Consider the following 24,861-nt stretch of genomic DNA (forward strand, 5'->3'; position numbering starts at 1 on the left):
ACTACTGTTTGGATCTACACTTTGAGAACTGCTGGTTTCCTCCCCACTGAGCACTCTGCTTGTGCACCGTGTATATTGTAGTGCTACCACCTCAAATTCAGAGTACTTACTTCGGGCTTATTCCAATTTTAAGTGTCTTCAACTGTCCACTTGTTCATTTCTTAGCATCTGAATAGACAAATACACCACAGTTCATCTGCAATATCATTTACGTGTTCACTAACTAGCACCTCCTGCTGATTCACAGGCTTAAACCTCAATATTCACCACTGTTTTTATAGTTTCTAAACCAATCTAATATTAAAGGGAATCATTACATGAAAAAAAACCATTTCTTATGAATAATAGACAAGTCTACTCAAAGTTATATAAACTCACATCTGGAGGAAGCAGAAAAATAATTGCTGATGTATGCACAGTTGACCTAAGCTGAAGGATGACAATTTGCACTTGTATAAAATTGGACATTCACCCATTATTTCTGTTGCTCCCACTGTCTGATGATAGCCTTCGCAGCCAGTGCTGCTGGTAGCCATGGCAGCCGTGCATCCTGCCGGGGGCCTGCTGCAAACACCCTCCGAGAGGGGACATGAAGCAAGAAAGTACAGCGGGTAGAGTCACAGGCTTTAGAAGTCAAAAGGGTTGCACTTCAATATTTAATTTGAAAAGGCATGTTAATTAGGGACTATCAAAAGTAAAATAGGTCAGAAGACAAAGATAAAAGTGATAATTAATGTACCACTAAAATAAATGTTAAAAGCCAAAAACAATTCCACCCCCACCACCCCCCATACCAATTCTCTCTATAAGAAACAAATGGTGAATCATGCATCCTTCTCCTGCCTTTTTCCCGGTGTCCTCCTCACACAGTTATACAAGGGGGACAAAAAAAAATAAAATAAAAAAAATGTCACATTAAGATTCTGCAAGTGAAGAATGATTTAAAATTCAATGTTTCAGTGAGCAGTAACAAAGCAACACAGGGGTCAGAGGTGGCTGGTAGCACGGGAGAGCAACTTGGTCTGCCTCTGCAGAAAACTGCCAGACCCTGAGCATCACAAGCCTGAGGCTTGTTCAGTGTTGGGAGCAGGTGAGGAGCTTGCTAGCATGTGCAACCAAAACATTTACAAATAGCACATCTCCTCCCTGACTGGGGAATACAGCTGGGCCTGTAAATCTCTCAGGGGCATTTCTTGTACAAATCAGGGCAAGGCAACCCACCCCTCATTCCAGCATTATTCAAATACTCCTGCAATTGATGCTTAATAGTAATTTTTCTGCAGGGTTTGGTCACTTAACCCAAATGCTATTCTCCTGAAACTCCTCCTTAGAAAATCTCTTCCTTAAAACTCCTCCTTAAAATCTCTTAGAAGATTTGAACATAAATGTCTAGCAAAATAGACATATTATAAGAACCCATTTCAAATCCCGATGAAAGTCAATAGAAAGAGACCCACTAATTACAGTCTATGACGAATCAAGACCTAAAACAATGCCTTGTGTGGCTATTTCTGTCAGACAAATTTCTTTAAAAATCTTCCACTAGAAAAAAAATTCAACAGGAAAACCCAAGTTCTGTATATCATACATGAGGTACTTTATACATATGATATTTAATCATCAAAATAGTTGAGAATCACTGAAAATTTGTAATTAGCTGCAAACTTTTGAGATACTAAAATTGGTAGGGCAACTACTGTTGGCACTACTAAGAGATATAACAGGAATTTCACTGAAAGGATTAATAAAACCAAAATACATGCATAAGCATGTTATCAGAATGCTTGGGGGGATTAACTGCTCTCCATTATAATTTCTATTAATAAACAAAATCTGAGTGAAAAATACTGTCTGAGAAATGGTCTCACATCATCTATCTACTTTTAAAATGTGAAGGAAAATCCCAGTGCAGTGATTCACATGAACATTAATTAACTTTCTGCAGCAAATCCTAGTGGGTTTATAGGATCTGGGAGCAACTTGACCCTTGTGAGCTAAGGTAAGCGCAGATTGCAAACCCTCACAAAATCCTCTTCTTCCATGGAAAGGAAACCTGGTGCCTGTAGATCCTGCAGCCCCACATGCCACAGCATCCACCTAGTGGGGGAGACCCAGTGCAGACCTAGGCACCATCAGTCCTTGACTCATGATGTTCCTTCCAAGAGGCTCACTAGAAAATGCTAATTCTTTTCACAGGAAGGTGGCAAAGTCAAGTGGAACCACCACTTTTCTGCTTTCATCAGTTTCATTAGTAATTATTGCATTCCCTTTCTTCCTATTTTATCTTTACCTGTTTTGAATTACCTGTGATTAAATCAGTAAAAAAGCTAAAAAAAAAAAAGAAACAAGTCAAAACCCTCACCAGGGATGAAATTGTGTGAACTTGTTACTCCCAACTGGTAATGCATAGGGTACAGCACTGACGAGCCATTAACTACTCATTAAAACAGAACATTTTTATCATCCTCAATGTGCTGGGTGCTTACATTTGAGAAAAGTCACCTTTTGACTACAGCGCCTTACTGACAGAAAGTTTGGTGAGTTGTTTTTTTTTTTTTTTTTTTTTAAACTCAGTTTTCAATTCATAAACTATTAATTTAAGACCAGGATTTTCTGCTCATAAAACATGGGAAAACAGATCACGTTTTTAATTAATTCAGAATTTGGAATTATCTAGCATATCTTTTATCTAATACTCTACTACTGTATTTGATCAGATAAGGCTTTGGCCTTGTACAGTGTAAGCCAATTGATAGGTGTTTCGGCACCTTAGCTACAAAATATGAAATGCTATAATGAAGTCCCTAGCGTAATTTTAGTAAAAAACAAACTTAAAAATCACCCCTATCGGATCCAAATAGAAGAACTAAAAAGAATAATTTTCCAAGAAGTTCTCTGACACTGAAATATTCAATAAACTTGGAACTAGAAAAAAAAAAAAGGCATTTCATTGAAACTAATTTATTTCAGTTTCAAATGTTTGAACAAAACATTGTGCATTGTATGTAGATTTCTTTCCTACTTGTGTTTGCACCATAAAAGGTTCAAGTCTGCTATTCTGTTTTTATATTGCATATTAAATCCATACAAAATTAGAGCTTCAACTCCAACCTCTCATTTAGACAGGAAAACAGGAAAAATGCTAAAAAAAAAAAAAAAAAAAAAAAAAAAAAAAAAAAGCCCAAGCCTTTTAACTGTTTTAAAACTCCTAGCCTTCCTCTTGAAACTGAAGGATGATGATCACCTAAGAGCAGAAACGCTCACTCCTATGTTTTGCTGGGATGAAAACCACTTCTGGCAGAGTGTATTAGGAAGCTGCTCCTAACGTTTGCTTCTCAAGCTGTCCTTACATTCCTTTTCATCATGTGCCTGTTGTGTGAGCTCTCTACTAATCACTCTCCAACTGCATCAGCTAATCTACTAAAAGTCACTTCCCAACTGCCTTTCTTCCTGTCACTGAAACCAAACACTCATAACACCTCAATGCCACAATACTTATGTTCTGAAAAACTTTGAAAACCCATTACCAATGACTGTAACAAACACTGAAGAAGAAGAGCTGTGGTTTTAGTTTCAGGACCTTTCCTGCTTCATTTCTTGGCTTCCATTTTCACTTCTTCCTGCCTGCAGGAAGAGTGAAGCACTTCCCACATATGTAGGAAGCTATAACAATTAAACTTGAGTAATTCATACTTTTAATGCACCTTGAGATTATTATGCCACAAGCAGTATAGAGCTGCATCCCTGGGTTATTTGAATTAAACCTACCTGAGACTAACAAAAAGGATGACAAGAATTTGCACACAAAATGCATGGAAGTATTAAATAAACAAGCCTATATTTAAGTATTCAAGAGGTGCAATCAGAAGTTATTACAGCTTGAGGTAACTGATAAACAATCAGTATTTCTCCTGAACATACATACTATGGCATAATTACTGAAATTACAATACCCTATATTATCCTTTAGAGACAAAATAAAATGCTAGAGGAAGCTGTCTTTTACATTTGCACTAATTTTCTACAAACACTCTGCTCAAGTACATAACCAATTATCTTAATCAGATACTCAAGCAACCCCCCCCAGCCATGTACATGGACATTGTGTCCAGTACCGGCACTGATAAGTACTTACCACAAAACGTTACTTACATTTCTTTAAAAATACTCAAATAGCCTATACAATTTAAAATATGGTGTGGCATTTCTCTCTAATTGCTCCAAAGAAATATTTTCCTTTACCTTTCATTTCTATGTGAAGTTCAAAATTATTCTAGAACTTGAAGACAAACACTTTGATGTTTCTTTGCATTAGGGAAATCTTTACCCAATAAATTACAATTATGGAAATACCAGTCCCCATGGGGCATAAGTGCCTCTTTGAGACATAAAATGATTAGAGCAGAAAAATTATTAGATTTGTCCATGACCATGCTATGCTTTTCTTCTTCAGGAAATTCTGTTATCAAAGAATTTAGTCCTATTCCCACTGAAGCAAGTAAATTCAGCCACTAAGTTAACTGGAAATAGAATTCATTGCATCCGTCCAAGCAGTACCCTAAAAACCCACACAGTAGCACCATCCCAGGTAAGAAGATTCAGTCACAGTTTTTAGAACTGTCTTTCTATAATTCTTAATGCTTTTACCATTAACGGTCCCTTTCTATTGCCATGAAATCTCAAGCTTTTATGAATAACTCCTATAAAATATTTCTAGACTAAGACAACAGCTGGGCAGCAAAGCATGCATGCCCATAATCACATTCTGTGCTTAGTACAGTGGGATGGCCCAGAGATGAGGCAGCATACAATTATGCTGCTTTTGACATTAACGCTTAGTGGATGATAGACTTGTAAGAATCAGATCAAGCCATGACAATGACTACAGGATTTGTGTGAGACAGGCAGCTGCAGCTGTATAAGAAGAATGCATATGAAGGAAAGCATGGTGATTTTTATAACCCTGATACCACCACCAAGTCCTTTCCATCCCCCTCACAAATGGCACAGTTTTTGCTTTGTTTCTGACGTTTTTAACATGCTTAGGAATCTGTTTGAGGTACTAAGTAGCAAATAGCTTCCTCTGTTCCAGCCTTTGTTCATATGACTATAAAAGGCTCCAAGAGTTTATGTTGCTTTCTCTAGGAGCAAACCAGCTGCTTTGTGAGTTGGTGCAGCCATTTCCTTACGGGGCTTCTCATTGTTGAAAACCATGACACAGACTGAATTCCCAAGGAATGCAAAGGAAGAGAGGGGCTCTTAACAAGAAGAGATACTGGAGCAGACCTGAGCATGTTTGTAGACATAAAAGGTTTTGATGAAGAAAAGATGAAACAAACATTACCTCAAGATTAAAGCTTTTATCTTTAAAGGCTGAAGCCAAGGAGAGACTTGTCTCCTGCATAATTTACACACACATGTTCAGAAACACTTAGAGGAGAATGAGTGTAGTGATTACGGTAGAATTTTTAACTATGCTTATTCTTTTCTTTACAGAATAGTGAATTATATTACAAAAAAAAAAATATGTATATTACATGTTTACATTCTAGAGTTTATTCTAGGGCATCTTAAGCATCCAGCACAAAAATAGGACAAAAAGCCAGATTTTAAACATGTTGTAAAGCCTTGAAAGTTTCAATTGTTTTCCAGAAGGGAGGCTGTAACTACATACTTCAGAAGTTTTGGCACATGCTTTCAGTCAGTAACTCCTGCTGAAAGGTTTAAGAATACATACATGTTTGCATGAAAGTAATATCTTGCATTGGAATCTCAATAATAATTACCAGGAACACTGGGCAGTGCCTGCGTATTTGTTAAGACATGATTCCACATGTGGTTTAGAGACTGGGAGTTAATATGCAGCCGCAGATTCAGAACTGCAGGAAAGGCTCTACATAGGGCTCAAGAAAATGTTCAGCAAAAGCTTTAGTTGCTTTATTGTCCTAAAAATAAATTGTGACAGATGTACATGATGATTCACACCCCAAATCCATGAGGTACTGTGTCTAAACTGAAGGTGAAGAGGGGGAGAAAATAATCTACACCTTGGAGTAAGGATTCTTCTGTAGGTTCTGCAGGGAAGGTGGCTTCCCCCTGCTGAAAGGTCTATAAAAGGATAACAAGAAGTTGTTTTTAAGGAGCAATGAACTAGACGCTGTGGCTCAGCAGCTTCTTGCTGAGATATTTTATTACTGTAAATCAGGGTAAGGTCCAAGATCACTCACACCTCTTTAGAACCATCAAGGTCAGCAGTACCTCTGACTCTTGGACTGATACCAAACGGAGTGGACTAGGAAAACCGTAAAACATTGTACAGATATTTCATGTTCACTTCATTAGGTGGGGACCAGGCTACATGTGGAGCACAAGTTTTCCTTATTCCTATTATGCATACAGACACATATGTATACATGCATGTTTATTATATTACAACATACAGGTGAATCTTGGTTTTCCCCACTTAATGCTATTTCATACAGAATTGGTATGCATGGAGGAATTTATGGACTTAACAGTACCCAGATGAAGAGATTAAGCCAGTGGTGTCTGCTAATTTTAGGAGTAATTCCTTGCCATCTGAACCTAAAATTTACCGTTTTCACTGATCACAAAATATTACCTAAGTATCTGCAGTAAGTTAGAAATTTTGCCCTAGAAATCCTTGCTTGGCACTTGAGAGATACTTGACTTCCCAAGTGTTGCCAAAGAGCAGAAGTACTGATGAGCACTCTGGGAATCAGGATATTTGGGTCTGGCTCTGGCCCAGCCTGCAAGTGTACTGCAGTACTTGTTGAAACAGATCCATGAGATTGACTACAAAGATTAAATTATCTTTCTAGTTTACTGACTGTGACTCAGGTAATGAGCTTTTTTTTTTTTTTTTTTTTTTTTTGTCATAATATGTGTATTTTTAATCTTTCCCCATAGCCTCCTTCTGCAAAATGAAGAAGCTGCAAAATACTTTTTTTTTATTTTTATTTAATCCAAAGTAGTTCATATCCTGGGCTTCATTAAAAGAAGTGTGACCAGCAGGATGAGGCAGGTGATTCTCCCCCTCTGCTCTGTTCTTGGGAGACCCCAGCTGGAGTCCTGCATCATGCTCTGGGGCCCCCAGAAAAAGAAGGACATGGAGCTGGTAGAGTGGGTCAAGAGGAGGGCCATGAAGATGATGAGAGGGCTAGAGCACCTCTTGGGCAAAAGGTAATGATTTTAAACTATAAGACAGAAGATTTAGATCAGATATAACGAAGAAATTCTTTACTGTGAGGGTGGTGAGGCCCTGGCACAGGCTGCCCAGAGAAGCTGTGGGTGCCCCATCCTTGGAGGTGCTCAAGGCCAAATTGGATGGCACTCTGGGCAACCAGGTCTGGCAGGAGGTGTCCCTGCCCATGGCAGGGGGCTGGGACTGGATGGGCTTTAAGATCCTTTCCAAAACAAACCACTCAATGCTTCTATGAAGTTCCATAACCTCTAAGCATATGAGAATGTCTTTGGATAGTATCATTAATGTACTCAAACACATTTTCACAGAGACCTGTGAAGACCTTCGTTAAATAGTTAATTTCTGGATGACAAATATGTTTTGAAATATTTGTCCTGACTGCTTTATTTAGATACCTCACCTCTACACTCTTGGCAGCCCTCTGTTAAGTAAAGCACTGCCCAACAAAATAGTTCTAAACTCCTAATTTGAAGTTCAAAAACTTGGCTGTTTGTTCTTAGAAAAGGAATTATCCTCCTTTCTAGTAAATACCACAGGTCCGTTGAGACATTTTGTATCCCATACAAAGAAAATCTGTGTAATCTTCGCTTATTATTTAGTGATAGAGTTAGAGTAAAGCTGTAGACTCTGGCTCAAAGAGCCTCAGGTAATTAATATTTCAGAAATATACATTACTTATTCTGAAATAAACTCCAAACTTCTATTACTCCTGCTAATAAGATGCTTCAATTTTAACATGCTTACCGAGAGCACTACATAATTCTGTAAGTGATTTCACCCAAATTCAATGTGTCCACTGCAGGGTAAGGTACAATTCAGCAGGGCTAGGGAAATGAAAATCAGGATCTATTGTTTATGTTGTGCACTTTGTTAGCATCTCAAAACAAAACAACAACAACAAAAAAGTATATTTATCAAAATGAAATATTTGCAAGTACACTTTGATTTTTCCCAAATCTTCAGATGGACAGGGATCTGCCAGGACTTTAAACAATAAAAACACACACATGGCCTCTATTAAGAAATTGGTATTAATAAAAATCTCCTCAACAATAGCATCACATGTTTAATTGCTTTGAAGACTTACTAGCCAATGTAAATGCTGTATGATCTTCATCAACACTTCTCACCCTGTTTCAAAGAGCTGATATTGCACAGGCCTATGAATCTGCAAATACTGTGGGGCAGATGATTGGACTGCTACACAGAAGAAGAAAGAAGTTAGAAATATGTTTCAGTATTGCGGTATTTATCAAATCACTCAAAAAAAAAATGTTAGTTAAAAAAAATTTAGATCTCTCCTTTATGGCTATTCATCATTCTTGAGGAGCTGCCTTCTTGCTATAAGGCTCGGATCCTACTTTCCAAATGTCAAAGCAGTTTCTCTGTAACCTTCTGTCCTGGTTTCAGCTAGGATAGAGTTAATTTTCCTCCTAGTAGCTGGTATGGTGCTGTGTTTGGGATTTAGGATGAGAATGATGTTGATAACACCCTGATGTTTTAATTGTTGCAGAGCAGTGCTTACACCAAGCCAAGGACTTTCCAGCTTCTTGCTCTGTCCTGCCAGTGGGCAGGCTGGGGGTGCAGCAGGAGCTGGGAAGGGACAGACCTAGGACAGTTGACCCAAAGTGCCCAAAGGGGTATTCCATCCCATCTGACATCATGCTAAACAATATATAGGGGTGGCTAGCAATTGCATTGTGCATCACTTGTTTTGTATAAATTATTATTAGCAGTACTATTATCATTATGGCCCCCCCCCCCCCCCCCCCCCCCCCCTTTTTTTTTTTTCTTTTTTCTCCTCTGTCCTAATAAACTGCCTCTACCTGAACCCACAGGCTTCAGTGTCCTGATTCTCTCCCCCATCCCAGAGAGGGAGGGTGGAGGGTGAGCAAATGTCTGTGTGGTGCTTAGCTGCTGGCCGGGTTAAACCACAACACTTTCCTTTCAGTAGTGCCCTGTATCCTCTGCTGGTGATTTTCAAGTAAAGCAAAATTTCAAGATCACAAAAAGGAGAAAAGACTGGTGTAAGGTAATGGAAGAAATAAGACAAGATCCTGCTGTGAGCAGACTAAACTAGATTCCCAAGTATAAGCAGGTAGCTAAGCACATGATAAATTACTACTGTGTGATATATGTGTCTTAAAATTGGAAGAGAATGGACCGATATCAGCAATAAGAGGGATGTTGTGATGCATGAGTTGGAAGGAGAAATAACTGCATTAGAAATGTTCCAGATCCCTTTCAGCAAAGGAAATTAATGGAAGGCTGTCAATTAGCCTGAAACACTTAGCATAATATATTTAGAATTTACAAGATGGATGTTTTTTGTAACTCCATAACAGAGGTCAGCACAAGAAAATTGCTTTCCTCAACTTTTTAAAAAACTGTTCCTCATAAAAGTAAAACAAGGGAAAAAATGAAATCCATAACATAACATTTTCCCAGGGATAAAGTTGGGCATTACCTCCTTCATTTGGGCTTTCAAACACCATCCAGAAGCAAAGCCCTCGCTAAAGAAAACAAAAAAGGAATCAGTAAGCATGCCTAGCAGTTTCAGAGCAGTCAGTGAGATACCTCACAAGCTTAAGTGTGAAAAACTTCAAGAAACAGGCTCTAGATTTCAGACCTCTGCACCGGTAGCTGTATATCCTGCTATCACACCTGTGCTGTTCCATGCAACCCTGCCACCCTTTAGGCCCCGCACTAGCAAAGGGCTCCAAGCACACGGCTTATGTTAAGACTTTCCACATAGAAAAGTCACTGTATAATATTTAGACCCATTTGATATCAGTGTATTTCTCTGATGCAATTTCATCTGTCAAACTCATACATACATATATTTGATGTCTTGTATATTTTAGAAGTACAAAATATTCAGCAATAGGCAAGACCTCCCTCTGGCTGTTCAGTAATAAACCAAATACTGGTACAGCTGTAGAGCTTTAACTGTATATCTTGCCTCTACTTTTTTTATAATTTAATTTAGCAAAAGATGGAATTCAATTCATCTTCCACCTATAACTTCTTACAATTAAAAAAATAAAGAATCTTCTCTGACCTGTACTTTATGAAAGCCCCTAACAAAGCCTTTGTGAGGTAAAATCACGTTTTATAAAAATTTCACTCCATTGCAAACATTCCTAAAGTACTCCCTTTAACTGGGTCTGAAAATGATACTGTTTTCTTAGCTAAGGTTTTGAATTTCATATTTAATAGTGACATTTATTAAATATTAATTTGAACATATATAATTCATAATTTTTTGCATAGGTGAATAGTTCTGACACTGATGACCTCCAGCTCAAACATTTATTACTATTCATACTAGCCTATTAAAGTGAACCTTTAATTTTGTAACTCTTAATTATACCCAAATTTACTCCACGTTTGCCAACCAATCTGGCATCCATCCATGCTAGCAACTGATATTGCACCCTTCTGACCATGCTTGGAAGTCACCAGGAGCCCAGGGCAGAATGAAGCCAGCCTGCTACATGCTTAGGCTCCCTCCCATTCACATTTTTGGAGATTGAGTAGAGTAATAGGAAGAACTACAGAAATTCACGGACAAGAAATAAAAAGTTTCTCTAACTGTATTCAACAGAACTGATTTCATGAACAGTCCTAGCCCATTTCTGTGCTGAGACAGATTAGGCTGAACCACCCTTAGCAATGATTTATCTTAATCTATGTGACACTGCATTCAAATGGTCTGTCAATGACCACTGAGACAGTAACAAGAGCACAAGGAGATTGTAGCTAGCAGCTGAGTTGAAAGAATGGTTTTGAGTTGAAAAAAGTAGTTTTTGTAGAGACATTTTTTTTTTTCTTCATTTGCAGTTACTGAGGTGTAGAAGACAATATAGGACAAGGATTTTAGAAAGAAATTACCAGTAAGTGAATAAGAATTGACTGGCCTAAAGCCACTTACTGAGCTGCAGATGTGCATCAGTGAGCACCAAGCATTAACTTGAATGAAGAAAGAAGTAAATCTACAGGCTCACTGGTTGGTGACACTGGTGCAAACCTAGGCTAACCTGATCTGCACAATGCAGGAAGTTTCCTGCCCTGCGTGGATGTCTAAATAACTTTGAAGGTTTGTGCCATAGGTCTTTTTGCACTTTTACACACTTGTAACATGGAGAATAACATTATTTCCTTACATTAGCAGAGGATGCAGGAAACCCATATTTTCGTTAAGCATTGAAGTCACTGTGAGTTAATAATTTCCACTACACATTTCATAGGGTCAGATATCCTGAATAAATTAAATAGGTATTCAAATCTCACCTTTAATCTTGTTATATTAGCATATAACTAAAGAACCATTTCCAATAATTTGCTTGTAGCTGTTCTTTCTTGCTTACACAGCTCAATTACCAAAGGGCAGCTATCAAATGAACAGATTAACATTGTATAATTTTGTCATTTAGTTCCTTTGCTACAATATACAAGGAAAACACTAGGAAAAAGCCCAAGAGCAAAGTTTCATTTACAATTCACAGCCTTCAATTTGTGATACTACAGACAAATAATAATACTATAAAAAAAAAAAAAGCCTAATATTAAAATTATTTAATATTAACTTTTCAAATATTGCCAACTACCATTGGTAAGATGATTATAAAAAGGCAATTGAGAATATCTTCAAAAACGTGGCTTAGAAAATATGTAAATTGACATACAATTGAGGTAACGCCACTGAAACCAACTATGTTAGACTGGCACAAAATTTGAGAAGAATTGAGGTATCAGTAGGAAAAATTTTGCAGGAGGGTAAGTCATATTCAGCATATATCAAGTATTAGCTCTTTTTTATTATTCTAATTTTTCAAAATTCTAAAAATATTTTGTAAATAATGGCAGCCAGCCAGCTCCAAAAATCTCATGATCCAGAAAATGAATGGATCAATTCTGTAACTTTTCATTTCAAAATTAACAAAGAAAATGATTCAGTCGATCTTAGCTTAACCCTTCACAGAAAACTCCCATTCACTTCTGCTTTAAATTAATTGCCAAGAGTTGGCAAGATCTACTAGTTATTTAAGAGTCACTTTCTGCATGTTGAAATTGGACAACCAAGGGCTTTCTCCTATAGTTCCAACCTTTCTTTTCTTCTGCTTCAGCCTATAAAAGATTTTCATCAGTTCTGGATCAAGACAATGTAACATGAAATACTGTCAGAAAAGGAGAGTCAGGTTTTATACCAGACTTTTCCACCAATTAATAGATAAGTTAGAGTAATGTCACTTTTTCAAGCTCAGTTAAACCATATGCAGTGCTGCCATAACTCAGTTTAAAGAAAAGATGATAGGAGAAATTGCAGTTTCTCCATGTATGTGGCTAGGTATTGTGCAACCCAAGCCCCTGGCAGTCAGTGACCCATCTCTCCCCACTCGTAATAAGCAGGAACTGTACCTGTGAAAGGCAAATGCTGTGCCTTTCCTATCCACAGGTACAGAGGATAATCCAGACCAGAAGTCTATCCAGCCTGGAGTCTGTAGCCAGCAAAACCCTCTCCATCCCCCTCCTCCCCCCTGCCAGGTTTCTAGAAAGCTGACAGAGAACTGAACACTGCACACTTTCTTTGGGTGCTGGCAGGAAATTCTAATTTAATCCCCTTATCTGAACTGTCCTTCCAGGGTAGCTCTGCTCTTGTTGCACCCCTCTCTAGCCACAACACTTGTTCTCATGTTGTCAGCTTCATAGCAGCCCCGTAATACGTGCTTGTGAGGAGTGCACTGTACTGCCACATGCTGAATATCACTTCAAACCCTGACTCTGTTCCAGTCTTCTGAAATCCTGCCATGGATGAGTCACTTAGTAAAACTTTACGATGCTCTCAGGAAAAGGAGAGGAAAACAAATCTGTAAGAGCACACTCTGAGAAACACGTAAGAAAAGTATAACACATTGCAGTGTGCTCTCTCAGATCCTGTGATGTTTGGCTCAGGTAATTTTTGAGAGAGAGAGAACATCTTTGTAGTTAGCCCTCAGTAAGTTCCTCTTCTATTAATTTGTTTGATCTGCTAGGGAAAGATGTGTAAGCTTTCAGAATTTGTGTCATCGTACTGTAAAGACTTCCATCACCTAATTATGCTGGGTGCAGAGCACAGAATTAAACATGAAGACTAAGTTTCTGCTGTGGGCTTACTTCCTCTGAGTGCTCCTTCTACACCTTGATCATCTGCTGGCCTTACCATCTTGCGGGAATCCTGATTCTGATGCATTTTGGGAGGGGGAAAAAAAAAAAAAAAAAAAAAAAAAAAAAGAGCTTTAATATTTATCTTCATTCTGTCTGCAATGTATGGTTTGGGTTTGTTTGGTTTTGTTGTGTAGGGTTTTTTTTGCTGTTTTGTTTTGTTTTTCATCTTGGCTTGTGCTTTTACATCTAACCTGCTGAAGTCTAAGAGCTTTTGTATATTTCCCATTTGGAAACAGCTCTACATTTTGGTAGAGCATTTCCTTGCTACAATGACACAAATTTGTCTGTTTGACACACCACCACCCTAAAACTTTTAGTAAATCTTTTAGTTCAGCTTTTCTGATATTGTGTCCATTTATAGTCCCCATTCTGCTTTCAGAGGATTTACTTTAGTTTAAAAACAATTCTATTCCTTTTAAAATTTGTGTCAACATTTTAATTACTTATTTTGTTGCTGCTGTTCAGATAAACCTGTCCCTCCTGTACAGAATTCATTTATTCCAGACACTTCCCTAATCCTAAATAAACCATACCCCCAATCCTTGTGAGTTCCCTCTCTCTTCTCAGCTGCACATGGAGGTTTAACCTTTCCATCTCCTTACCTGTGGTAACTTGCAAGTGGAACCAGGGGCTGGAGACTGCAGAAGAGAGCCAAACCCAGTATGTATTTTTCATTTTGAATCTAAAGCGTTCTTCAATGTTACTGGATATTGTCATTACCCCAGAATAACTCTCTGAATAATATTAGTATAATTTCAGCAAGGTTGTTAAAAAAGTACTTATATTACCTGCCTTAGCAGAACAAGTGATCCACTGGCTTAGAGTAAGTCAAATACTCAGTAAGTTGATGCAGAAAGTGCAGCAGAATGTATTTCTTATTCTCAGTAGGCAATAAGCAATGTGCTTTACACTTGCTGACTTCTAGGTATTAATCCTGAAAGCACAATTTCTGTCTTTGCTACTTTTGCATCCAAACAGAGTCCAGAGCAATGGTATAATAGAAGAGTTGACAACTGCAAAAGTGGGGGACTCAGTTCTCCTTTGCAATGCTAAGAAATGTCCAACACATTTATTTGCCTTAGCTATAATTCCAGATACATAAATAAATAAATAATCTTGTTTGTGCTGATTTGTGCCTGTCTTTTGAATTATTTGGAAGCAAACGTCCTTTTGCAACAACAAAGCCACAGTAACCCTCTGAGGATTTACATCAAAGGACTGCTGATGAGTTCTATTCAATTAAGTACAGTTCTACTGATGCCTCAGACTACAAACTGTATTAGAAAAGAGGAGATAAAATGGAGGTGTGCAAATGCAAAGGCCAGCTTGATGCATATTAGAAACAAACTACACTGAACTAAAGCCCATGAAGCAGTTTAATGAGCAGGAAACACAATGAAAAATAATAGTAAAATTAATCCCCAGTGTTAACTTATCATAGCATAAACATTCAGCAATCTTTCTTTCATTTCAAGAACAGCGACTTTCCCATCACTTTTATCGAACCAAATGTTTGGTGAAAATAATACCATATATTAGTCAGAAGCTATAAAGGACTATATAGTACTGCAAGGATTTAAAAGAGTATGTGCACTTTTCCACCACCACACCTACAAATGTCAGTGATTTTTATTTATTTATTTATTTATTTTTTATCAGCACTGCATGCTGATTCAACTGTTCCTAAATAAGAAGTTAGCCTATATTTATCCTGCTGCTCTGAACTGAGCTGTTTTTCACATTTATTTTAAATGTGCTTTCCCTAAACAACCATTGCAACTTGAAATTCAACAAAGGAAGGAGCTAGAGAGACAAAAGTTCAAACTCTCTTATTTTGATTAAGAGTCCTAGAAAATCTTTTGTGACAGCTTGAATGCAAGAACAGCAATTGGATTAGAAGAGAGTAAATTCTCCCAACTAAATATGACTTCTTATCGATACTAAAATGACTTTTGCTAGGTAGTACTCTCAGAACAACAACAACAAAATACACAAAGCGAAGAGTAGGAAAAACTGCATTAGAGTCTGTACACATTCAGCAATGTGATTAGATATGTTCTCTTCCCCATCTGCTTTATAATGCCAATGAGTAGCTGAAGTAAACAGAATTTTATTTAGTTACATTTATCCCATTGGACTGTATATTTTATTTAGTTTGTTGTATTTTAAAGTTCGGAGTTTATGAATGTCAGCAACTGCCAGGCCAATAATATTTCCTACAAAAGTTTTAGTACTGTCAAATGCCAACTGATTCTTTATTCATATATTATAGCTGGTGGTCCAGACTTTTAAAGCATTACAAAATCATGCCAAGTCTGTACACAATAGTCTCTCCCTCAGTCTTACTAATTTCACAAGTTCTTCTCTATATTCAATTGATTTACACTGTTTCTTGAATCACAAATGCTACTAAGCTCCCTTACACCCCCTGACACAGAAACCACGGGGTCCTCTCCTGCCAAAGTTGGCAGCCAGACACCTGGTGGGCACCTAAAATGGCCTACCTCCAGTCAGATACATTTCTCCCCTTTCTTTCTCTGTTTTGTGATTATCTGTTATATGTTACATATGAATAAAGTATTATACTCAAAGGATATTTAAGAAGTGGTGCCTCTTACTCATCATAAAGGCTTTCATTGGCTATTCAGTCATACCTGCATATATATTTTTTAGAAAATATACATACCTGATGGAATACCCAATAAAATGCAGGTATAGGTATGAATACAGATAAAGCACTTTGAGTGCTTCTTCAGTTTTCAAAGAAATTTCATTTTCTAGAATCAGCTTAGACAGCTGTCAAAGTCAGAACTGTGTTATGGATGCAAAAGTACATTCCTTGGTGAAGCCAGATGGCTTCTCCAGGGCTTGCACTGTATTGTTTTCTGGGATTCTGCACTAAATACAAATTAACATCACCAAATACAAATTAACATCATGAAAAAGCATGGAGAGGAGACTGCTCATATATAGGTAAGTGCACTGCAGATACAGAAATAAAGAAATTGGTATCACATACCAGATTGGAACAAAATAGTAATTGTTGATCTTCTAATCCAGTTACTTTGATGAGAAGTCTTCAGGAAGGAACAAAAAAAAGGCAGAAAAACCACCCTCCCCCAATAAATAAATCATTTCAAAGACTTTTAGTTGTGCTTTAGCTCAGAACATTTTTTTTTGTTTTGCCTGATTTTTAAATTCACTTCTCAAGTAAACAGGTTTGTTTTCATGATGTGTGGTAACAGCAGTCCCCATTAATATAGTCTTTTTACAAGCAAAATTCAACAGTCTGCTGCCATTCAATATTACTTATTCATTTTACTTCCATTAATAATAAATAGAGCTTACCAAATGTTGAAGAACTGTAAAATGCTATATTATTCTTAAAAGTTTTGCAACACGCTTAAAAATCATAGCTGATTTTTTTTTTTTTTTTTTGGCAATTTTTGTTACTTCTATGCAGAAATGCTGATATTAGTTTCCTAATCCTTTCTTCTAGCAAGACAAGCACATAATTACTGAACTGCAAATAACTCAGAAAACCAAAGCATTGATATGTACATGTTATACCAAAAATATATTTAAGAAATGGTGACTCTTGCTCATCATAAAGGCTTTCATTGGCTATTCAGTCATACCTTCATATGTTATTTTAGAAAATATCCATACCTAGTGGTATTCCAGACAAAATGCAGGCATAGGAGAGTGAGACTAGATAGGTTTTAGAAAATAGTTCTGAGGATGATATCAAAAAAAAGAACAGCTTCTCTTATAGATATACCAAATGAAGTGAAGGCAGCTGGTCTGGTGCAGAGTTCCAAGGATCCATGAAAATTGTTTTTTTCCTCCACACACACACTCAGAATGTGTGTGTGTGGGGAAAAAAAAAAAAAAAAAAAAAAAAAAAAAAAAAAAAAAAAAGAGGTAATTTTACAGAAAGACCTAGAGCAATATTTCTCCAGGACATTTACATTCTTACAGTTCAGCTCTCCAAATCCATGTGATTTTAATATTTTTAGTATTACTGTTAATTCCAAAAACCACACATTTTAATACATTTTTTTCCCCTAAGCGTGAAAGAAGCTAAGCAGCATGTGAACAAAACTTTGAACAATTTCTGTAAGACAGCTAATATTTTATGAAATTTTCAAATATCTGAGGCATAGATGGGCTATAATATATCTGCTCCTATCTGTTTCCAGGTAATAATACCAAAGGAACCAGCTGTCTTTGAGATTACTACAGATACTCACTGTTGGTAACAATTAAGGAACAGACTTTATGGGGAAGGAGAAAAAATTGAAAAGCGATTAAAAGTACATAAGAACTGATCATACAGTTTAAGGATATTCCTCCACTATCATGTTGTGATCATTGCTCTGTCATATTTATATCTTTCAAGGAAATATGTATACGTCTGTGAAGAGTTTCAATTCAAAATCTTGACAAGACACCAAGGCTTAGTCCTTCAAAAGAGTTTAAAAGCTCGATCCCAGCCTAGAAAGTCACTGAAGAAGCCAAAGAGGCAAACATGTGAGACTCTTAGCATTTAAGGGGGATTTAGATAACATACAGACAAAACAGACAAGCCCAAAGAAGAGAGATGCTGTTTATGAAAGAGAAGCAGTCAGCAGTTTCCAGATCCAGAACCCATTCATCTACTCTAAGCTTAGAGATCAGTCTTTGCTTTGAAAATCAATGCGTACCAGCAGGGACTCAGTAACCCAATAACAGAGCAGGCATCCGTCCCTAGAAAAATCATGCAAGCACTTTCCACCTAGCTTGAGTCCTGCTCTGCATTCACAGCCAAAGACGGGGCCTTAAAAGCTGCGCTGTTAGCAGCCCTTTGCTAATGTTCCCAAGCTGCTCTAGTTCCTGTCTCCAGTGATCAAAGTCAACTGGGCTTCCACATATGCGATTCAACAGAAACACACTGTCCTCAGGTAGTTTTGTCTCTTTTGTCAGAGCTAAGAGACAGGTTTCTTGCATTATAATGGTCTTTCATCAACAGAATTATGCTGCCTGTTACCATTAAAGAAAAAAAATTATATGGAAAGTCACAGCCTTCTATAAAACCATCCTTTCAAGGATCATAAAGCAGTACAGCACTGCTACTAGAAATCTACAGAAATTCTTTTTAGAAAGAGAGATAATTTAAATTATTCAGTTACAGTCTTTATGAATACAGGACTTGGAATAACTTTATTTCACTTCTACTTCTGTTTTGGGTATCATTATTAGAGGGATAACTCTCTTAGGATGAATTAATTTTTAATCATACTTAAAATATAAATGCATGCATAAGTCTTACTGAAATTCCTAAAGAATTCTTGAACTGCGTAAAGGTCTTTTTCTTGTCACCACTATTATCAGCTTCAGAGAGAGCAATTAAAAAAATAAATTTGGATAGCTTTAAACAAATGAGTCTCTACATGAGCAACAGTATTTGTTGCAGTAAAGATAATTTCTACTGTCATTTAAATTAATCAGACTCAATTCTTTCTATTAAACTGTTACAAAAGCAATTTTTTTTCCCACTCATTTTTTACCCTCACAAGTTGTAGGCAAATTTATTTCTTATCCATATCTCCTAAGGAAATGAGATTTGAGGTTGCATGACTTCAATGCCTTGTAAATCCACCTGCAAATTTCAGTTAAGTGCAATGGGAAAGTAAAAATCCTAAGGTACTGAAAATGCTTATAAAATGCATTTTGTGTAATATGTCCAGGGAGAGAGGTCTCTGAAGTCCCACTGATGGCAAGCAAGGCTGCAGAACAAACTTGTTCTCCAAGAGCTACAAAAATAAGTTTAGTTTTCAGATAGAGGTTCTACCTGCTAAGGAGTGACTTGTCTCTTTAAACTTTCTGACTGCCCATAAAAGCCTTCATCATCAGGTGAGTGCTGAAGTGGTATCACATCAGTGATTAAAATGCAGCCCTCATCACCAGCCCCAAACCCCCAGGTATTACCTGAAAGCTGTTACCTAAAACCTCTTGGGTTGGCTACCTGACAAGTACTCATGTCTCCCGCTCAGTTCTTAATGTCAGCTTTCTGGTCCTAACTGAAGGTGAAATCAGAAATTTCCTTGCAAAGGGTATGTGAAGGAATGCAAAGGTGAGTGTAAATGAGCTATCACTTGTAGTAAGCCCTCCAAATCAAAATTTTATGTGGACCATCAAGAGCTTACACTGCTTCCACCATGTGCTCTCTGAATAATCAGAGGATTTCTGTCTCCAAAGCTCCTTATCCAACTCCACCCACAAGCACTATATATGTCTCAATGTTATTTAAGAAGATTCACCCCCCTGCGTCTTTGCAAACAGCCCTACCTAATAACCAAACAAAAGCACTGGCTTTTGTCCTAATTTCATCACAAGGAGTTAAACAGATGCTGAATTCAATGAGAGATCAGATTCCAAAGTCACCCCTGGAAAAAGTGCCAGATGTATTTCATAAACAGCTAGATATCCTCTTCTCCAATTAATTTATTTGCTATCTTTAATAAATAAAACTGAAAGAATGGGTTTTCTCCAAAATTCTTTGAGAACAGTGAACAATTTTCATCACAAGCTAGAAAGAACAGAAATCCTTCCAGTTTATTCCCAAGCTGACGGAAGCCACAAATACAGCCTCACCTACACGCACCCACTACCAACACAGTCACGAAAGAGGAAAACGAAGCCAGAGCTTCATCAGAAGTGATGGTAGCAGCTTCTTAAATTTACTTCACATTAGAGTATGTGCTGATTCATGGATGGTTGCTAGAGAAGATGCACAGCTCCCATTAGCCTCTCAGGACCTACGCATTTGAATCCAAATGTGATGCTTCTAATTCTGATATGTGGTAGCAAACCTCTGCTGTAGGCAGCAGCTCTAATTCAAAAGCAGCAGCACTGCGATATCCAGTATGTTTCTTTTTCCACAAAGGAAAAGATTGTCCCTAACTGAAATCTCTTTGGTAACTGAATTTATTGACATCTTTATTGAGATTTTCGAAGTCTCATTTCCATTTCAACCACTAAAGAATTGACTTCACATGTTTAACTGTGACCGTAATTAGACCTGGAAAATTCACACTTTTCATAACGTCCCATAGAACATCTTATATTCCAATACAGACTAAATAATAATATTCAGACATATACTAACTTTAATAATTTTCAGTGAGCTGATGTGAGCTGTTCATCTGCAGGTTTCAGTTAAGCATATTCAGTCTTATGACAAGCAGACAGGTCTCTGCCACAAACTGCATCTTGGGCTAAACTTGTCCAAGCTAGCTTGTGAGTAACTAGCCTAGCATAGCAATAGAGAAAGACAGGCATTAGCTTCACTTAAGAGGTTTATCTGTACAGTCACCACTTCCATAGCTAGCCAATATTTAATTAATTAGAAGCTCAGGGATCATCTCTAAAAAAGGACTACAAATGAGAAAGTGCAATTATATTTAATTGGATAACATTTAATCTGAAGTAACTGATTCAAAGAAGTCCCATGATATGTACGGACAGGAATTATTAAATAACACAAGACTGTTCATCAGCAAAGAGTTAATGGCTTAACACAGAAAGTTAACAGAGCACTATATCTGAATCCAAGAACATTTACTGGAGGGTGATTCAGAACATGAAGGAAAAAAGCACTTAAAAAAAAAAAAAAAAAAACATGTCTAAACTAACCACTGTATTTTGTTCTCTCTTTCTCACAGTTAACCTGGGAAACATTAGTGGTTTTCTAAATCCTGATGGTTTCTTCTCATGCCACTATATTTCTTACTATTGACAGTATGTCAGAGCAGTGATGTATGTTCAAGGAAAGAAAAGCTATATTTAGAAGGTACAAAGAACAAATTGACAAGGGAAAAAAAATGGCAGCTACACAAAGAACTTGTAAAAAAAAAAAAAAAAAGTATGCAATGTTACAAAAGAGGTCACCCTTGGTGGAGCAAATTGAAAGCATGATAGTGTTAAGCGAAGAGCTTACAGGAAAGCATAAGCAATGAGGTCACTATTTCAAGGAAACACACAGGCTGAACTGCAGGTTATACTTTTAACTTGTCTCTTCAGAGTGTTATACAAATCAGAGCAGCTGCTTGTTGTTTAATTCTTTATTTTAATGGAATAAAAACTATTTATTTATTGACCTGGGTTCCTCCTGCTCCTTTTAATGCCTAACACTGTGCCACCTTTCTTTAGTTTCCTTCTCCCCATTTTCAGTTTATTTCTTTAAACATCCTTCATTTCCATTTAATTTCATTTATGTTTTATGTTTTCTTCATTTTCATCCTAACACCACATCTCTGTAGTTATTCTTCTCCCAGATGCCTACATCATCTCCTTTATCACGGAATTAAGTTTTTCATCCCTAAATCTACTGATATGCTCTAGACTAGAGCTGCTTTTTTTGCTCTTTGATGCTGCCTGACCCTTTTATCAGCTATACCATCATTTTTCTGTCTTCTCTCTCTAAAATGACTCCTAAGAGACAGTGCAGACTTGAAGCAGAGATACCCTGAAATTCATCAGTGTCTGGAGGAAAGTAATATATTACAGCTCTTGACATCTAAAAGTATCTTATTTCAAGGTTCTTCACTTTACAGAGCCAGAAATTGTACAGTACCACCAGAAGAACTCTCTAGTTATGGTTGTAGCTCATATTCTTCTGAGGAGTCTCAGGACTTCAAAGATACTTTGTGACATGAAAATCTAAGTAACTCAATGAGAGGTGAATTTCTAACCTATCACAGCACAAGACAGACTCACAGGAGGCTGGAAGAACAAACAACTAATAAAAACAGAACGCTTGTCTAATAGTCCTCAAACAACAAAATGTGAAAGCCTGTCAGTGTGGTCTGATGGTTTTTATAAATTAACCAGAGGACAGAACAGCAGCGAACAGTCGTGTGAAATATATTCTCTGTTACAATGGAGTCAAAAAATCAACAAAAAGCCTCAGAAGTATCTTTAAATATAGCATACGCTTGAGATTGCAGTGACTTGCAGTTATATCTGAAGTACACAGATTATCTCCTCTGATGACTAAGATATATGTTAAACTATAAATTTAAAGATGTCAATGAATATTTTCAGAAAATACATTTAATATCAATCAAATCAGTACTGCAATTCTGAATAGACATTATTTTTCAACACTGAAAGCAAAAATCATCCTTAATCCTCACCATAACTTCAACAACTCATCTGTTAATCACAGTGTTGTGACACATATCTTTCTAAAGAAAAGGCTGAAGTAACAAAAGGGGGGGAAAAAAATCACAGTTAAACACTTAGCTGGGCAGAGTTCTGATGGTTTTAAATATCCCTACTTGAGAACTGAACATGACTGCACTTCTCAGTCAGCTTCTTTATTTCCCTCCCCACCCCCCGCCCCCCATTTCATGGCACATAATAGCTAAGAATCAAATCCTTTAATTTTATTATCTGGCTATTTACTGTATTACTTATGTACCACTGGAATCTTTCAAAAATTCATCTGTACTTAGCTACAGGTACAAGATAATGCTTATTACAGGACCTTAAATACTTTTTGGTTATCTTCTACTTCGGAAAGAGAAACTGGACCAATTTGGGCAACATGACACCTTGCAAAAGAAATTAGATATCATCATTACCTTTTACAAAGCCAAGTAACCTAAGAAATACTAAAAACATAATAAAACATTCACCCTTAGCCACTATCAACTGACATGTGCTGCAAAAGAACATGGATCTTTCAGCATGCCCCAATGGAACAGCTTGCAAAGGAGCCTGTTTATCTCTCACCACAGCAAATGGATTTAATAGACCTTCCCAGTATAACCTTGCCCTTGGTCTTACTTCATGCACTGATACATTAGAAAGAGAAATGATAATTCCTCAGAGTCAATGCCACTCAGAATCACACAACCAGAAACACATTAAACATACCCAAAAATCAGTCAAAAAAGAGCACGAGTTTTAATGATGTTCACACACACATGCACTTCATCCTCATTGCATTAACAGTTTTATAATAAAGTACCGCTAAAACTGCTTTGTCTGATCCACTTATCAAGATAAACAGTTACAGAATCTTCCTCTGTCCTACAAACATCATCCTTAGTCCCTTCATCCTTCAAAGACTGACAGATCATTCGAGCTATATCATAACAGAATAAGGAAAACTACACATACCTTATTATGTTAGTATACCAAAGTATGTGATGTTAAATACTGGCTACTTACATTTTGCTGCTCGTCATAAAGACGGTAATTGTTAAATGAGAAAATGCATGCATTTAATACATACTAAAAAAATATTTAAAATCAAGTGTTTCAAAAAAAAGAAAACATGCAATTCCAAGCTAACATAATGAGGAGTATTTCAGGATATGGGAACAACATCTTACCGTGAAAAAATAGAAGGCTTATTTCAGGACTTGTCACTGTAACTTCTGTCCTCAGGATCCATACCGTGATTCTGATTTTGTCTCTCCTTTCAGGCTGCACTGTGTTTTTAAACACTCTGTGAATTGAGAGAAAAGCTTTGCCTTGAATGTGCTCTCAAAAAGATAAAAATAGTTCATGCTGTAAGACCATCTTTGATTCGTGAATAATTATCCATGGTGCTCCCAAGGGGTCAAGTCTTGTATACTAACCAGTAAATTACTTCTGCTTACTAATATTGATCAAGATCATATTGATTTTCCTGTTGATTAACTGAAATGCTTTAGGAAAGTGGTGGGTTAGTGAATGTGGTAGAATAACGAGGAAAAACAACATTTTCTCTCTATAGTAATAACTTTATATACCTCTACAAATCTTCTACACACTGTACCTATTTTACAAAACAAAAACAAAAACCTCTCAGGTGAGCAACACAGTCCATTCATTAACTTTCCTGTGTGCGCTAGGTATAATGACATTATCTTGTGAATTCCTGACAATTTCCTCACTGTACAAACAATCTCATCTAAGTATCACTTGTAATGTGGACTTGACTTTACCACCTGCACTGCAGCTGAACCAGGAAAAGTAGTAATTACTGAAAAAAATAATATTGAAAACTAATGACTAATAAGAGGAAAATCATATTACTTCTGTTTACAAACTCAATTAAATCTTCCTGCATACTGCATTGGTGAGTGGTTTTTTTTTGTTTGTTTGCTTTTTTTTTTTTTTTTTTTTTTTTTTTTTACCTTCTGTTGGCATTCATTGTTACAGCTAAGTCAGAGAGATTTTTACAGGTCTTTCAAAATATTCTATTAATTGTACATATTATTACATCCTCCAAATCATGCAGCATGGTCCTGACCAAATGATCAGATACAACATAGGGAGGGCTGCAGAAGCTCTGTGTAAATCACTGTACTATCTCCTGAGACTAGCAAAGATCCCCTTTCAGCTCCAGGAGTAAGTGTTGGCACTGCAAATGCTGAAACATCTCTAGACAT

The 24,861-nt window shown here is 36.9% G+C and overlaps 1 long non-coding RNA gene across 1 annotated transcript in view; it reads right to left on the reverse strand.

Annotated features, from left to right (window-relative positions):
- The window catches only part of LOC116489470, a 101,238-nt gene extending 77,312 nt beyond the window's left edge, over positions 1 to 23,926 (reverse strand). The window contains exon 1 of the long non-coding RNA XR_004253297.1: positions 23,818 to 23,926. This is a non-coding gene — a long non-coding RNA (uncharacterized LOC116489470). The remainder of the gene's footprint in view (positions 1 to 23,817) is intronic.
- Between the last annotated feature and the right edge of the window lie 935 nt (positions 23,927 to 24,861).

The sequence above is a fragment of the Aythya fuligula genome, chromosome 5 (assembly GCF_009819795.1).
Source record: "Aythya fuligula isolate bAytFul2 chromosome 5, bAytFul2.pri, whole genome shotgun sequence".
Taxonomy (NCBI): Eukaryota; Metazoa; Chordata; class Aves; order Anseriformes; family Anatidae; genus Aythya; species Aythya fuligula.